At 38.8% G+C, this 17,839-nt stretch overlaps 1 long non-coding RNA gene across 1 annotated transcript; it reads right to left on the bottom strand.

The window, feature by feature from the left end:
- Window positions 1-6,514: 6,514 nt before the first annotated feature.
- LOC129144872 (uncharacterized) lies at window positions 6,515-17,572 on the bottom strand. Its single transcript, XR_008549649.1, has 3 exons — window positions 17,500-17,572; window positions 9,326-9,433; window positions 6,515-6,544 (listed from the first exon to the last, which is right to left on the bottom strand). It is a non-coding gene; the product is annotated as an uncharacterized LOC129144872 (long non-coding RNA).
- Between the last annotated feature and the right edge of the window lie 267 nt (window positions 17,573-17,839).

Genomic DNA, 17,839 nt, shown 5'->3' with positions numbered 1-17,839 from the left:
CAAGACTCCTTGAAATGGGGCATCCTGTCTGGCTATAGGGTTGATTTCAAAAAACCTGCATGTTCTTTTCCTCTTCTCGTATGGTGTATTACTAGTAAATCAATTAGCAGTAGACAGTAAAAACCTCATGGTTATGTAGAGCCAGGTTCTTTATCCTGAGGGGCTAAAGAGCTACTGAGCTACTAAGCAAGTGATTACAGAGTGTGCAATCTACACTTTTGGGAGACCACACTGATATCTCTGGATCATGGGCTAGAGGGGAAAACCCTGGCAGAGACCAGAGAAAGGATGAGAAAACAGCACATTATTACACTCATCACCAAATTAATCAGGGGTAGGGTGAGGTATTTTTTCCAGTCAAGACTTGCTACTTTACTGAAAAGAGGCTCTTGGCTTGTAATTTAGGGGCAGGGATTAGTCACATGCTTGCCTCTTTGCTCTGTGTAGCAAACTCTCTTTTTATGTACTTACCTCTATATACCCAACTATGGACTGGAAACTCATTGTGGGCAGGAAGTATGTTTTGCAATTATCCAAATTCTCCTATCTAAGTTCATGCTTTCTATTCAGTAAGTCTGTTTGAAATATTTATTTATTGATGAAATTTGTATAAATTTAAGGGGTATAATGTGCTGTTTTGATATCATGTATATATTGTTAATTAATTACCACAATTAGACTGATCAATATATCCACAGTTACTTCTGGTAACCGCCATCCTACTCTTGGGTATGGAGAGTTTGACAGGAGCTTCTCAGTCTCTCTTGCTTTTCCTTTCCTCCCTCCCTTTGCACAACCTACAAAGTACCCATTAAGAACTGGACACACTAAATCTCTCTCAGTTGTCTGTGTTCATTTACACACTGAAACAGAGCTGCACCTTAGAGACAACAGTGCCTGAGCATCTATTGGCCCCTCCTCAGCCACTCTGTGGGACTCAAGGCAAACCACTGACCTACCTACCACCTCTTTCTGTTTATCTGTTGGCTATAATGATTAAATTCAAAATATTTTAAAGACTTGAAACAATGCCTTGAATTTCATAAATACAATGCCTTTCCCTTCTCAAATTTTCCTTCTACCTTTTGTTCTGCCCTATGCCAGCTACCTCGGCACCCTTTGTCTTTAGGCTGCTCTCATCCTTGCTTTCTCACAGGGAAACAAAATAAATTAATAGGAAGCGATTGCAGTTTCATTTAAAATAAAAAAAAAAAGACATGCTCGGTTGGAAAAGAATGATGTCGTGTATGGCACCCTCTGACTAGGGTAGTTGATTAAAATACTGTGCCACGTCTACATTGACTGGGCCAGTTACTCAGACATGTTATATCCTGCTGAAATTCATTTGAAAACAAATTGATTTTCACTAGACAGGATGCTGTCTAAAGAAGAGGACAATTGGAAAGAGGGTTATGGAGTGCCATTTGCTATGAACTCCTTGGTCAGAGACCCTCAAGAGAGTGTTAGTATGGGTTTATTTACCAAACATCAGTTTACTGAATACCTTTGAGGTTCCAGACTGGAAAGTCTGTGTTGCAGGTGACTTTATAATGAAAGACAGTGTCTTTTGATCCAAAGGCATTCATCAAATCAGATAGGGAACACAGATGTGCTAAAACTAAATGACAATGCAGGGAAGGACTTTCTGATTTGAATGCATAATGCTTTGGGAACACAGGGAAAGAAACTAGACACAGAGAAGGCATTCTAGTGGTTGTGATGAGAATATAAATGGAACTCATGCAATGTTAGTGCTGGAAGGACCTTTAGAGGTTATCTAAAATTCTTTCAATAACCTTTAGAGGTTACCAAACTCTCCTGATATAGACCAGTTAACTGAGGACCAGAGAAATATCTGAGTTCACACAGGAAGCTAGAAAGAGAACCTGTCCCTCATCCTCACTCCAATGTCCTTTTCAGTTTCCATAAGGGTCAGTGGGCTACGGGCAGGTGTGGAAGGTTATTTTCTCTGGGAGCAGACACAGTAATGGAGTTTAAAATGTAAGATGTTAATGAGGGATCCATACCTGTGAGGGAAGAAAGAAGGCATGGAATTGATAGAGAGGTAACAAGGTCATGAGGGCCTGCTCAAAATAGCCAGTCCAGAGAGGGCCTTGTCCCAGTGCCCTGTAATAGGGCAAAATGGCTGAGACTTTGCACCCACCTGCCTCGCAGTCTTCACAGACATTCTTGCAGAGGGTGTGAGCGCCATGAAGCAGCTGTCTGCAGCTGAGGTGAATGAATAGGAGAGCACTAGCTTTCATATGGACAAAACACTTCAGTTACAAAGATCATTAATGTGCAGCAATTCATTTTGTTCATAGATTCCTCATCCCCACCCCCTAAATGGAACATGTATGCGAGATTCAGTTACGGGGTTCCAGTCTCTGTACACATCAGATCACTTATGAAGTACAGGACTCCTCTGTACTCCATGACTTCCTATTTAGGGTGTTTAAATACACTGGAGCATTTACCTTCACATCCCCTACTGTATGGAAGTAAAATGAGACTTGGAGTGATGGGCTGATCCAGAATCACCCACATGCACAGGTCAGAGCCTTAAATTTAAGCAGTGTTCCTTTTTACACATGAGAGGGAATTCATAATGTCTGGGTTATGATCTTCTTGGAAAATCTCACAGATCCTTCCTCTGGAGTGTGCATGTGTGAGTGTGTGTGCACAAACACACACACACCTTTATTTAACTGCAGGAGGCATACACACTCTAAAATGAGAACTCCCTCACTTAGAGACACTGTTAATAGTCTTGGTAATTCAAAAATTGAGCTATTAGGGAATCACTGCTGTGATCTGGCTCCTGGGTAGAGAGAATTGAACTGGCAGTGAAAAGACTAAATGGGTGGTAGATTCATTGTAAGAGAATCAGGGAAACGTGTATGAAAATTTTACTTCTCTTCTATTTTTACTTCTCTTCTATATTAGGCAAGCTAATATTCTTGGAATAAAGAATGAAATCATGGGCACTCAGAACAGAGCTCCTAATTTTAAAGCTAATGCATGTTCTATTAGCTGCATATGTCAGAACACTCTTGATTCATAACTCCATGAGGCCCAGAGCTGTCTGTCCCAAGGGACAGCAGAGATAGCAAAGGGAGAAAAGGATGTTTCGTTCTGTCTTTGGCCAGGTCTTGACACATGGGTATGTCTGCTTCACATGATTGTGGTTCTTTTTGTCTTCTAGATCTAAACCCACTATTATTGCTTAAGTCCAGCACAACTTTATGCCCTTCTTTTTTTTTAATAATAAATTTTATTTTTATATTCCCCATACAATTTCAACCCCTCCATTCTGACCCCAATCCCTCCCCTCCCTCCTCTCACCCCACAAAAAGTGTTCATAATTTTTGTTGATTTTTACTTTCTTATAGTTATTCAATTTCCTGGTCCCTTATTTAAGTTTTCTAGATTCCTGCTCTGAGTGAGACATGAGACCATACGCCCTTCTTTATTAAACTATTATGGGAACCTCTCAAACCTAGTTGTCCTTCTACTGTCATGACTCCAGATAGCTCCACTTTATTATATATCTCCCATAGTTTCCCCCAAACATGGGACTTCAGACACTGGTTGCATCTGCTGTAGAAATAGCTAAAATCACTGAATCCCTGGTCACATCCTTTAACATGCAGGTTAACACTGGTTTGTCATTGAAACTTAGGCATTTTCATGTAATAGTCACTTCACTGGTTCTTTGGATCAGTCATGTTTGAGAACTTTCTCTAAGACTTTGCCAGTTGGCTTCCTGCATGTCTCTAACCTAGACTATAGTGCGCCTGGCAGCCACAGCAGCTCTAGCACTGGCAAAGCCTCAACACAGCTATCTAGAGTTCATAAGCATCCCCAAGAAGCCCCACCATAGCCTAATTTTTCATTTTATATATGTTTTCTGAAGATGTAAGACTGGCATGGTATAGCCCGGGGCTTCATTTGGTATAAAACCCTTAGGTGTGCTTTCCATTAGTGCAGGTCTCTTCCTCACATTTAGTTCCATTTATGTTGCTTCTGTTAATTTTTCAGATTTATTGAGCTATAAATGACATGTAACACTGTGTAAGTTTAAAGTGTACAATGTGTTTATCTGACACACACAAAATTGCAAAAGGACACTGTGGTGTTAGCTAACACCACCATCACGCCATATAATTACCATTTCTTTTTTGTGGTAGAACATTGAAAATCCATTCTGTTAGCCACTTTCAAGTATATAGCACAGTGTTATTAATTGCAATCACAACTGGACATTCACACTCTGGGACAAACCTCTCCCCAGCCCTGCTAACCACCATTCTACTCTTTGTTCCTATGATTTCGGCATTTTCCTATTCCACACATATGTGAGGTTATATAATATTGATATTCCTGAATCTGAATTACTTCATGTAGCATAATGCCCTCAAAGTGCAAGGTCCATCCATGTTGCAAATGTCAGGGCTTCTCCTTTCTCATGGCTAAATAATTTCAGATAAAAATGCAGGTAAAATATTCACTTTATACACCAGTATATACATGATACATGTGTATGAATGACTAAAAAAGAATGATTTATTCATTTACTGATTGCTCCTTAGCTGGTTTCCATACCATACCTATTGTGAATAATGCTGCAATGGACATCAATCAGTCCCTTCCGTCTCTTGAAGCTGACTGTTCCTCCAAGCAGCGCCAGTAAAGACTGACTTTCTGGTCTTCCTCTCATCTAAAGTATGATTCTTTCTTCTTGTGATACTTGGCCAGGAACCAGGGCTGACTTTTACTATGAAGGATGTATTTTAAAGATAAGAATCTTAAGAATGGCATACATCAAAAAGGCCTTCAGGGCCTCGCCTGGTGGCGCAGGCATTGAGCGCTGTGCTGTGAAGCTGGCTGCAGCCTCTGCAGCACCGGTTCAATCCCAGCCAGCCGGTGAGGGTCCCACATGGTGCTGCAGACCTCTCTTGTCGTGTCCGCTGCTCCCCTCTGCAGTGCATTTTGTCAGTCTGCCTGTTCTGTTCCCCGCTCTGTCTCTGGTGGATCCTTTCACCCTCCCGGAAGTCTGGCCTGTACCCTGGTTCTTGTATAAATAAATAAATCTTAAAAAAAAAAAAAAAAGGCCTTCAACAAGTGGTAGAGAGTATGTGGAGAAAGAGAAACCTTTAATGCATGTCAGGAAAGTGAAACCCGTGTGTGTGGGGGAAAGAGGAGCCCTTATGGTTGGAATGTAAATTGGTGTAATGGTTTTTGGAAAGGGGTCTGGACTTACCTTTAAAAAACTAAAAATGGAAATATTGATCCAGCAATCTCACTTTTGGGTATCTATTTGAAGAAAAATAAATCAGCAATATGTTTATTACAACATTATAATGGCTAGGATTTGGAAGCAATCCAAGTGCTCACTGACAGGATTAGGTAAAGAAGATGTAGCATATACCCAAACAGAATATTATTCAGCTATAAGAAAATATGAAATGTTACCATTTGCAGCAAATTGGAAGTAACTCGAGGGTATTAAGCACAGAAAAGTCAGAAAAATAAGGACAAATATTGGATGATTTTGTATATAGGAGTAATATAAGGAGACAAAGCAGATGAACTGACAAAGCATAATAATTATAAATTAGTGGACATTGGTAATTAAATGTCAGGTTTCTGAGGTTAAGAGGAACGAGGGAGAGAAAAAGGGTCAAAGGGGGATAATGAATAATGGTAGAAAAATAAACAAACTAGCAGAAGGGAAAAACAAGGACCTCTCCCTTCAAAGCAGTTCATATCTATCATCTGCCAAGAAGAAACAGCTCTCCAAATCGGTACAAGTCATATTACAGCTTTATCCTTCACCTGCCTTACACTTTACATGGCCCCACCAGAAACTCACTCATTGATTTCTACCTAGAGCATCATATTACAGCTACATGGGCAGTTTTAAAATTCCTGATTCCTTGGCTCAAATGCAGACCATTAAATTAATTTCTGAGGATGGACATGGTGCACTGATATTTTAAACATATTAAAATACCAACAACAATGTAAACAATTACCTCAATTTAAAAAATAATAAATAAAATACAGATATTCCCAGATATTCTGATGTATAGACAGAGTTTGTAGCTACTAATATAAAAATATTCCAGACTCTTACACCAGGGCCTGGATGTCTTTTATGATTCAGTCCTAAACTTCATTTCCACTTTTATTTCCCACTTGCTTTATTTATCACATACTCTGTACATCAGTTACAAGTCTAGGAGCTCTCCTACTTGAAAACAAAGCAAAACAAAACAAAAGCTCATATGTGAAATATCAAGTGCCATTTTTTTAATCAAGTCACCCAATTCCTACTGTGTGAAAGAAATCTCCACTTCCTCTTCTCAGCTTTCCTTCCCTTTCATTTGACCTATGCCATGCTTATGTAATAAGCCTCTCCTACCTTATGTTAAGGTTCCTGTATCCAGATACTCTTCTCTCCATTGGTCCCTTCAGCATTCTTTATTAGAAGGCATTAAAATTAGCGTTTGTTCTATTTTAGTTGCCATGCTAATATAACCTGTATTTGACAAATAGTCTTATTAATGGAAAATTCAATCATCCATCACGCTACATTTAGCTCCCCAAAGCCTCGGCAGAGACAGCAAAATTAGGTGTAAAAATGGTAAAACCAAAAATAGGTGATTTCAAAATTGACAGAGAGCTTTAAAATTTAGAGTTGAAAGAACCTTATAGACTATAAACTTCTAACACCTTGTTATACAAATCAGTACAACAAAGACCAAGGAAGGAAAAGAATCCACTGAATGTGTTATAGGACAGGGAGAGGGGCAGCCCAAGCCCCACAAACCTGCCTATTCTAAATGGGTTCTGCCATCCGCCGCATCAACACAAAACATAGGAGACTTTAATGGGAAGGAACTTTAATAAAAACTAGGAAACAATACAGGTGAGGCAAAGAGTCTAGTTTCTAAATGAAGCACCCAAAGTTACCCATCCCCTCGTGGGTAAAAGTCCATCCATATGGGAATGGCGCAGAGCAAAGCCCCAAAGCCTGCTAAAAGTCTAAAGCATCTTCCAGTGGGGACCCACAGAGAAGGGTCACAAACAACCGGACAAGCCCGGAAGGAAAAGAGCAAAATCAACATCAAGATAAAAGCTGCCATGGTCACCTCCCCACGGGTCTCACCCACATCTGTGTCACCCAGTCCACGACCAAAAGACAAGCGCAGTTTCTTCACATGTCTCTAGGCTCCATGCGCCTCCTCCAGGTCTCCTGGCTCCATCCTGCTTCCTTCCTCAGTCTCTTCCTGCAGCTTCTCCTTCTGCTGCTCAGCTCCACCCTCCCTTGGGTGGGGCAGGGAACCTCCCCCTTTCCTGGGGACCACCCTGTTGCAATCCGGTGGTCCCCAGGAAAGGGGGAGGTTCCCTGTTGCAAATGTACATGGGTGGCTAATGGAGGGCAGGAATGAGACTCTACATAGTCCCAAAGAGCACTTTGATCCTTTTACTCTACCAGGTCAAACAGTTCACATTAAAACATTCATGGATATAATATTTAAGAGCTCCAAATAGTTTACTTTGAAAATAACTAGATGGTTTCATACTCTGCCAAAAGCAGCTGAGGAAAGTTGATTTGATAAGGGAATAGCTACAGATTTTGTTTCCCTGTTACAAACACCACTGGACACACCAATGCACTTTGCACAAAATTCAAGCACTGATAAAATTTAAGTCATCATAAACTCATATGAATGTGTCATATAAACTAACACGTGCCAACTGTCCAATTTAATCCGATGCTTTGAAACCTTTTTTCAGAACCCAGATGGATTTTCATGTATCGTGATCCAAAAGCACCTTTAGCATACATAAAGAAAGACTAATTAGAACCTTCTAGGTTTCAAGAACGATGGGAGCTGCTTTAAGGAACACAAATGTCTGTGTCAAGATGAATACCACCTTAAACTTCTAATCCAGTTTGGTGAAGACCAACACAAATATCCAGTTGCTCTGAAATAAGGCCAACTGACAAGCATGAGAATAAATTATCTATGAGTGTGTGATGAAGTAAAACCTTTGCTATTTAAAAACAAAATTGTCTTCTCAGAGGGTGGGGCCTGCCAAAAGAGAGACATTTTAATTGTTCGGAGCATCTTATTAGGTTCTGGATCTGAATTTGGATCTATGAAGTCCAAATTCACTTAATCTTCCTAGAGAGCAATATTCTCACTGAGAACCCTTTCCTTCACAATTTCTTTCTTTTGGAAGTCTTACCAGAATTCAGGGCATGTTTTCATTTTTTTCCCTTTAAGTATTTAATAGCCCTATGAACCAATAAGAGCCAAGTGGCAGCATCAATTCAGGCCTTACCTTAAACAAAAAAAAAAAAATAACACTTTAGATGAGATTGACTATTAAGGATTCTGAGCACCAAAATATTGTTGGAATAGCCTTTACCTCAAGGATTTTCCAGGTATACTCAGAAAGTCTCTTACCAGGGAAGGGCTTGCTTTCATACATGCCATTTGTCCTTCCAGATGCTTGTTGGCTTTATGATGCATTATCTGTTATGATCTCTCAATAAAAGCCTTTGCCTCCTACACTGGGCTTTAGTCACGGCTGAAAGCACTATGGAAATTGTTTTTTTCCCTCCCATTATCATTTATCTTTTCCTTTACTGCCCTAAAGAGGTGTTAACCTGACTTTTCACAATAAAGGGCAGTTTTTCTTATCTGTGGCTGGGTTTCAGCATGCTAATGTAAGAGACTAGGGTGAGGCTAGATGATCCCATTCCTTTAAAAAAAAAGGCACATAAAAGGTATTTCACATGGCAGCACCATCAAATCATATCTGACCTGCCCCACTAGCACATTTATGCCTGGTTGCAGGGAGGAAAGTGTCTTTGTTATATAATTGATATTCCCAAATCCTATAAACATCATACTCTCTAGAGAGCTATATTTTAGGGTCTGGTGAGTTCATGTTTTGTTCACAAATTTTAGGGTCTTTGTAAGAGAATTTGGGTTTTGGATGTGAGGCAGGCTTCTTGATAGGAATATTCAGGTCTGCATGTTTTATTATCTGTGTCTTTGTGAATGCAGCCTCAAAGGGCTAAGAATTGAATCAGATACAAGTTTCCCCACTCTCTGGACATAGAGTGCTCCTATGAAACCTTCCCTAAGAAACAACTACCATGAGTAAAAGAAAGAATTTGAGCATTGCCAGAAGTGAAAAATAACCTACCAAATCACACCAAATGGCACATAAAACCTAAAGTAACAATAGCATCTGGTAGAGCAGGAATGATATAATACATAGAAATAATGTATGCACTTACCAGAACCAGGAAGACAGTGAGAAGACACACTGGAAGGCTGAGACGGGGTGATAATGGTGTGTCAGGCTGAGTCATCAGAGGTTGGGGTGGTGGAGAGACAAGGCTAGACTGTAGGAGAGAAGGGGAAAGGGACGTCTATTAGCATCTCATTGTTACCTGACTCTATCAAGGAAGGCAAGTCAAGAACATCTATAACTTCTCAGTCTGTCTGCCTGGATGTGGAAGGTCAAGGTTCATCATCTGCTGTAGCTGGTATGGCAGGCAGGCTTTAAATATGACAGAACGCTTGACTGTTTCGTACCACACATTTTTCTGCCATACAGTTCTTTGTAGGTACTCAAAATACTCAGCAAACCTGCCCTAAAATTATATGCCCTTTCAATGAAAGCTATATTTTCTGCAATTATTGTAGCACTGTCAATCCTAGGGAAAATCTCAGGCAAGAGCTTGAAGTTCTGATACTGGATGACATCAGTTTCAGACTCTTTGCTACTGTTGTTTGTTTGTTTTCAATGATGTCCAGTTTTACAGTACTTATAACACTCTTGCAAGCTTTCTTAGGCTTTTTGGTTACCTTTGGGCACATCTTGCTAGGGGACACACAAAATAAATCACATTAAAGTGCAGATGCTCATACAGTTCAAAGCTAGAGTGTAGTTCTTGGGTAAGGAGCTTGGAGGCATCCAGCACCACACATAGCTTGGTGTCCGCATTGCCTCTAGAATGACTTACTGCAAAAGCAATGCTGAGCATTATTTTCATTTTTTTGTTGCAAAAGTGAAATTCTTTCCTGTATTTATTTCAGTTGAACAAGACAGGTATTAATTTAGGTCTTTCACAAAAGCAAAGTGAATGACAAAGATGTTATAAGTACTTTCAAAAAGCACTGGGTACCTGTACACAGGAAGGACAGTTTCACCTCCCGAAACAACAGAACAGCACATCTCAGTTTCTAGTGTGCATAAGAATCACCCAGAGAGTTTAGTGAAACACAGATTCCCAGAGCCCCAACCATCACAATGGTTTAGCGGGTCTGGTTGGGGCCTGAGAATTTATTCTTCTCAAAAGTCCACAGGTGATACATGTGTCCTGGGCAACACATTCAAGTCATGGCACAGACTATTAAAGTTAGCTAATGCAATACAAACTGACCTTCTTTCTGGTGCTCATTGTTTATTTTCATAATCTCCACCAGAGCTAGCATTCTTTTGCAAGTGTTGCCTTTCTATAGTTGCTCCAATTAATCAGTATTGCACCTGATATTTTATCTGTCTGGAGCCTCTTTCATTCTCCTCAGGTGTGGCTCATTTTTTCAAGCCTTAGTTTAAAGGACATTTCCAGTGGAAGTTCCTCCTTGCTTCTTGTTTCCTGAGTCCCTGTGGCTATGACCCCATAGTGCCCTGGATATCTCTATCACTCACTACCCTTTCACATTGCTTGCCTTGTCACTTGCATTATAATCCCTGTAAATTTCTAAACTTTCTCTGACAAGCACGTTATTATAGCTTCAAAACCAAACAATGGGGTTAGTACATGGTCTCATACTATATGTTAATTTCATGAAAGAACTAAAAATTCCATTTAAGGGATAGGAGAATTATTGATGAAGTTCTAGAAAAGAAAGAGAAAGTATAAGGGCAATGTCACAAATCCCGTCAGAAATTATCTGATTCACTGATCCATTGTATTAGTGGGGATTTGAGACATACAATGAAGAACAGGAATAGTTCAATGTCCCAAATAGTGCTCATTCCAATACAACATCTTTTCTCTAGCCCCAACTTTATGAACTCTGAACATCCTTAAACAGAAGACAAAAATTCTACATCCAGTAGGAACAGAGAAAATATTCAAGGAAATAATTGAACTTCCCAAACATGAAGGAGCTGAAAATAGACATACAAGAAGCAAGAAGAACACCAAACTTCCATGACAAAAGGAAAAATACAGCAAGACACATAATAGTAAAGCTCCCAAGAATCCAAGACAAGGAAAAATAATGAAGCTGACAAGAGGGAAGAAACAGATAACATTCAAAGGAAAACCAATCAGACTGACATCAGACTTCTCTGAAGAAACACAACAGGCAAGGAGAGAGTGGAGGGACATAGTCAACAGACTCTAAGACAACAAATGCCAACCAAGAATACTCTATCCCGCAAAGCTTTCCTTCCTCTATGAAGAAAGAATAAGGACATTCCCAGACAAACAGAAACTCTGGAATTTCATTAGGACTAAACCCCCACTCAAAAAAATACTACAAGGAGTCCTAAAGCCAGAACCAACAGAAGAATGAATAACAATGAAAGAAGGCCAAAAAAAAAGTTATTAAAAGAATAAATAAATGAAACCAGAGGAAAGACAAACACAATGGCAAATACAGATGCTAACATATCAATATTAACTCTAAATGTAAATGGACTAAACTCTTCAATAAAAAAAACACAGAGTTGCTGGCTGGATTAAGAAACAAAACCCAAACTTTTGCTGCCTCCAGGAAACACATTTAACTACAAAAGATAAAAATAGACTGAAAGTAAAAGGATAGAAAACAATCCTACAAGCAAATGGACCAAAAAAGAAGGCAGGAACAGATATACTTATATCAGATAAAACAGATTTCAAACTCAAAAAGGTAAACAGAGACCCCAATGGTCACTACATTATGATTAAGGGGACAATATTTCAAGAAGAAATAACACTCATTAACATACACTCACCAAATGAAGGAGCACCAAAATATATCAGACAATTATTATCATCTTTGAAAACAGACATCAGAGAAAACACGTATGTAGTAGGAGACTTCAATACACCATTATCAACAATAGATAGATCAACAAGACAAAAACTAAGTAAAGACACTAAAGCTCTAAATAAGGATCTAGAGTGCTACAGAACACTAAACCAAAAAAAAATCTGAGTACACATTTTTCTCAAGCGCACACGGATCATTCTCCAGGATCGATCACATGCTGGGAAACAAGACAAACATCAACTGATACACCAATATTGAAATCATACCAAGCATCTTCTCTGACCATGAAGGCATCAAACTAGAAATAAACCATAAAAAGAAGGCAAGGAACTCTCCTACCTCATGGATATTGAAACCCACACTACTGGAAGACCACTGGACTAATGAGGAGATCAAAGAAGAAATTAAAAAATTCTTTGAGTTGAATGACAAGGAGGAAACCAATTTCCTAAATGTATGGGATACAGCAAATGCAGTAATAAGAGGAAAATATATAGCAATAGAGGTTCACATCAAGAAAAAAGAAGAACTCAAAGAAACAACCTAATATCAAAGCTTAAAGAACTAGAAAAAGAACAACAACAACAAAAAAAAAAACCCAAAACCAGTAGAAGAAAAGAAATAATAAAAATCAAAGCAGAAATAAATGAAATTGAAACTAATAAAACAATGCAAAAGATCAATGAAACCAAAAGCTGGTTCTTCAAAATAAATAAATAAAATAGACAAACCCCTAGCCAGGCTCACAAAGGAAAAAAGGGAGAAAGCACAAATAAATAGGATCACAAATGAAAAAGGAGAAATCACAACAGACACTGCCGAAATCAAAAGAATAATCAGAAACTACTATGAACAGTTATATGGAAACAAGTTCAACAATCTAGTAGAGATGGACAAATTCCTACAACTCTACAATCACCCAAAGCTAGATAAAGAAGAAATAGGACACCTAAACAGACCAACTACATGCAGCAGAATTGAAATGGTAATCAAAATCCTTCCCAAAAACAAAAGCCCAGGACCTGATGGATTTACAAATGAATTCTACCAAACATTCAGAGACGAATTTATGCCTATGCTTCACAAAGTCTTCCAAAAAATTGAGAAGGAAGGGAAACTGAACAAGGACAACACAATAAAAGAAAACTACAGGCCAATCTCTCTAATGAACACTAATGCAAAAATCCTCAATAAAATTTTAGCTATCAGAATCCAACAATGTATCCATAAGATAATTCACCACGACCAAGTAGGATTCATTCCAGGGACACAAGGATGGTTCCACATCCAAAAATCAATCAATGTCATCCAACACATCAACAAAAAGAAATATAAAAACCATATGATAGGGCCTCCCCAGTGGTGCAGCGGTTGAGCACTGGGTTGTGAAGCTGCCCGCAGCCTCTGCAATGCGGGTTCAATCTCCGGCTGCTCCCCGGCCACCGGAGGAGGGTCCCACATGGTGTGCAGACCTCTCCTGCCGCTCTCTGCTCCCCCCAGAAGTGTACTTTGGTCATTCCGCCTGCATTGCTCCCTTCTCTGGCTCTGGTGAATTCTCTTACCCTCCCGCACTTCTGACTGTACCCAGTGGTTGTATAAATAAATGAATGAATGAATGAATGAATAAATAAATAAATAAATAAAAATAAATCTAAAAAAAATTTAGAAAATATGATAATATCAATAGATGCTGAGAAAGCTTTCAACAAAGTACAACACCCATTCATGATAAAAGCCCTTGAAATTCTTGGGATAAAAGGAACATACCTCAACATCATAAAGGCCACATATGACAAACCAACAGACAGTATCATTCTCAATGGCAAAAAGCTAAAAGCATTTCCATTCAGATCTGGAACAAGACAAGGATGTCCACTCTCACCACTGCTTTTCAATATAATGCTGGAAGTCATAGCCAGAACAATAAGACAAGAGAAAGACATACAAGGAATCCAAACAGGAAAAGAAGAAGTCAAACTATCACTATTTGCAGATGATATGATAATATACATAGAGAACCCCAAAAACTCCACAGAAAACTAATTCAAGTAATCAATCAGTTTAGTAAAGTGGCAGGCTACAAAATCAACATGCAAAAATCAGTAGCTTTCCTATACACAAACAATAAATCTGAAGAAGAAGAAATAAAAAAAAATTCCTTTTATTATCAAAACAAAAAAATCAAATACTTGGGAATGAATCTAACAAAAGAGGTAAAGGACCTATACAAAGAAAATTATAAAACACTGTTAAAAGAAATAGAAGACACAAAGAAAAGGAAAGACATCCCCTGCTTATGGATTGGAAGAATTAACATTATCAAAATGGCCATCCTATCAAAAGCAATATACAGATTCATTGCTATTCCAATAAAAATTTCAATGACATTCTTCAAAGAAATAGAACAATTATTGATGAAATTCATATGGAATCACCAAAATCCCCGAATAGCCAAAGTTCTTCTGAAATAAAAAAGAAGGGAATGGAGGCATCACACATCCAGACTTCAAATTATACTACAAAGCCATAATCATCAAAACTGCATGGTACTGGAACAAGAACAGACACACAGACCAATGGAATCAAATAGAAAATCCAGAAATAAGCCCACAGATTTATGGTCAACTAATACTTGACAAAGGAGCAAAGACTATGCACTGCAGCAAAAAAGTTTGTTCAATAAATGGTTCTGGGAAAACTGGGTCGCTACATGCAAAAGAATGAAGCTTGACCACTACCTCACACCATGCACAAAAACCAACTCAAAATGGATTAAAGAACTAGATATAAAACCTGAAACCATAAAATACATAGAAGAAAATATAGGCGAAACACTACATGACATGCACCTCAAAGACATCTTTACAGACACATCACCCATAGCAGTTATAGTGAAGGCAAAGATAAACAGCTGGGACTACATCAAATTAAAGAGCTTCTGCACAGCAAAAGAGACAGTAACCAAAACAAAGAGAAACACCCCACTGGGAGAACATTTTTGCACACAACACTAATGATAAAGGACTGATCACAAAAATCTACAAAGAGCTGATGAGACTCAACAAAAAAAGAGAAAATAATCCAGTCAAAAAATGGGCAGAAGAGCTAAAAAGAAACTTCTCTGAAGAAAAAATGAAAATGGACAACAGGTATATGAAAAAATGTTCAATATCTCTTGTAATCAGAGAAATGCAAATCAAAACTACAATGAGATACCATCGCACACCAGTGAGAATGGCACATATTAAAAAAAACTAGCAACAACAAATGTTGGAGAGGTTGTGGAGAAAAGGAACTCTCCTGTACTGCTGGTGGGAGTGCAAACTGGTCCAACCACTATGGAGAGCTGTGTGGAGATTTCTGGACCTACTAAACATAGAGCTTCCATATGATCCAGCAATTCTACTCCTAGGTATTTACGCAAAGGACACAGAAACATTAATTCTAAAGGGCACCTGCATCCCTATGTTTATAGCAGCACTATTTACAATAGCTAAGCTATGGTAACAACCCAAATGCCCAAAAATAGATGACTGGATCAAGAAGATGTGGTCCATATGCACAATGGAATATTACTAAGCAATCAAAAAAGATGAACTCATACAGTTTGCAGCAACATGGATGGAGCTAGAAGGGATCATGCTCAGTGAAATAAGTCAGAAAGAGAAAGAAAAATACCGGATGGTTTCACTCATAGCAGGAATTTAGAAAACCTAAATAAGAGACCAGGAAAAAGACTAATCAATACAAAGTAAAAATCAAAATCAACAAGCAACTATAAACCAGAGACACACTACGGGGAGAGGGTAGGAGAGAGGGGCGGGGAAAGGAAGGACTAGAGTCAAAATAAGGGGGGAGGTGCAATTGCATGGGGAATATAACGAAAATGAAAATTCACACATTGTGCTAAGATGAAAAAAGATGTAAGAATTATATAAAATATTTAAATAAGTAAAAAATAAATAAATAAAATTCAAAAAAAGAAGCATTAGATGTTGGGGACCAGCACACAGACTAGGCAAATCACACCAGCCCTGAATACCCCATTAGGATGGGGCAGGATGAAGAAGAAAAGTGATGCCCCATGTCTCTGGTGGGGAGGGAAGAAGCCTAATTGACTGACCTTGAGAAAAAAAAAAAATTCTAAATCCAAACAGAAACTGAATTAAATCCAGGTGACAGGTTAAGTAGTCAGGTGAGAGGTTAACTGACACCTCTACTCTGTCTCAAGAGAATCTGAAGCAAGGGCGCATGGCTGTCATTACCTGCCATGGGCCAGATCATTGTTCCTTCTGACATAACTACAAGGCCTCAGTTCATAGCCCTACTCCCAATTACCCATTTTATCTCTGGGTATCAAGACTGAGTGCCCCGAAAAGCTGACTCTGGTGGAGATTTATATATAGGTGGCTTAATGGGGAGTGCTCTCAAGACGACCTATAGAGGAATGGGGAGAGCAAAAGAAAGATGTCAAATTTCAGCTTTGAAGATATGGGGCAAAACTGGAACTCCATTCTCTGGAAATTGTTAGACACAAAGGGCATATCTTCCTTGATATTGCTCTCCATCTTTGCTTATTCAAACAAGTGTTCATGAATGCAAATGATGCTGCTTTGGAATAGGTTCCTAAAAATGAGTAAGGTTCTGGGAAAGGAAGGTGCCAGGGGCAACATATACTGAATACTCTGCTATGTGGGTCATACATGCATTGACATCACCATAGCTTTATGGGGTTGATTTTACAAGATAAGAGATAAATACCTCTTATTAAATGAGTTTAAAATGATTCTATATACAAGATAGATAAGACATACACTTTCTTAATTTATAAAAAACACTTACAAAGTTCATGAGAATCTGACACATCTACCAAGTAGAGTGGCTGAAAACTAAACATAGATTAATCTAATTATGTGAAGCCCATGGGTTTAACTGGAATTGGTGGCCAGAATGGTGAGGATACTTGAAACCATAGTGAGTCAGAAAGAGAAGAACTGAGAAATACTTAACAAGAAGCGGTTCAGACTTATGAAAGAAGGGGAGAAATGATCAGTGCATTCAGTTCTTTGCAAGGTTAGCACCTGTACAGAAAGAAGATCAAAACTGAAGAGGACCAGGATCACAGCAAAGCAGTTCTGGTATGATAGGCATCCTGATGATTGGAATTGTTGAAAAATGTGCCAGGGATTTCTATGGGAGCAATAATCACATATTTATTAAGCCCTTCCTTTCATGCACAGGATGCACAACTGGGAACATGTCACAATCATTTGCTCTAAGAACTTACAATTTGATAAGAGGAAGTAAGTTGGGTCAGTGCCTCCTTAGTGAAGACACTCAAACCGGACACTTATCTCGTGGCCCTATTGGGGAGAAAGCAAGTGTTCAATGAGAAGTGTCAAAGTTGGCACTCAACTGTCTACTGCAAATTCCAAGTGTATTCCAGCATGTCAGTAGGTGTCCAGAGGAAAATGGTTCTGCAGCCAAGTGAGTCTGGAAAACAAAATCAAATGAGTTTTTTTGTTTTGTTTTGTTTTCCTATGAGACTTCTCAGAGGTTTGAAGATGGGCACTGTGGATCTCTAAGAAATCAATGAAGTAGGCACTGATTCATAAACTTATTTGATCAGGAAACCTCTTTTTTATGAAAACTTACTAATACCCAATTGGGAGAATGCTGGTGAGGTGATGGTATTTGAAATTCTGTCTCATCCTGAAATTCTGTAATTCTTCAAGCAACAAATGAGTGAAGGAATT

The sequence above is a fragment of the Talpa occidentalis genome, unplaced genomic scaffold, assembly GCF_014898055.3.
Source record: "Talpa occidentalis isolate TD23 unplaced genomic scaffold, MPIMG_talOcc4v2.1 talOcc4.7, whole genome shotgun sequence".
NCBI lineage: Eukaryota > Metazoa > Chordata > Mammalia > Eulipotyphla > Talpidae > Talpa > Talpa occidentalis.
Note: the sequence above shows the minus strand (reverse complement) of the source record. Positions and strands in the feature narration are given on the sequence as shown.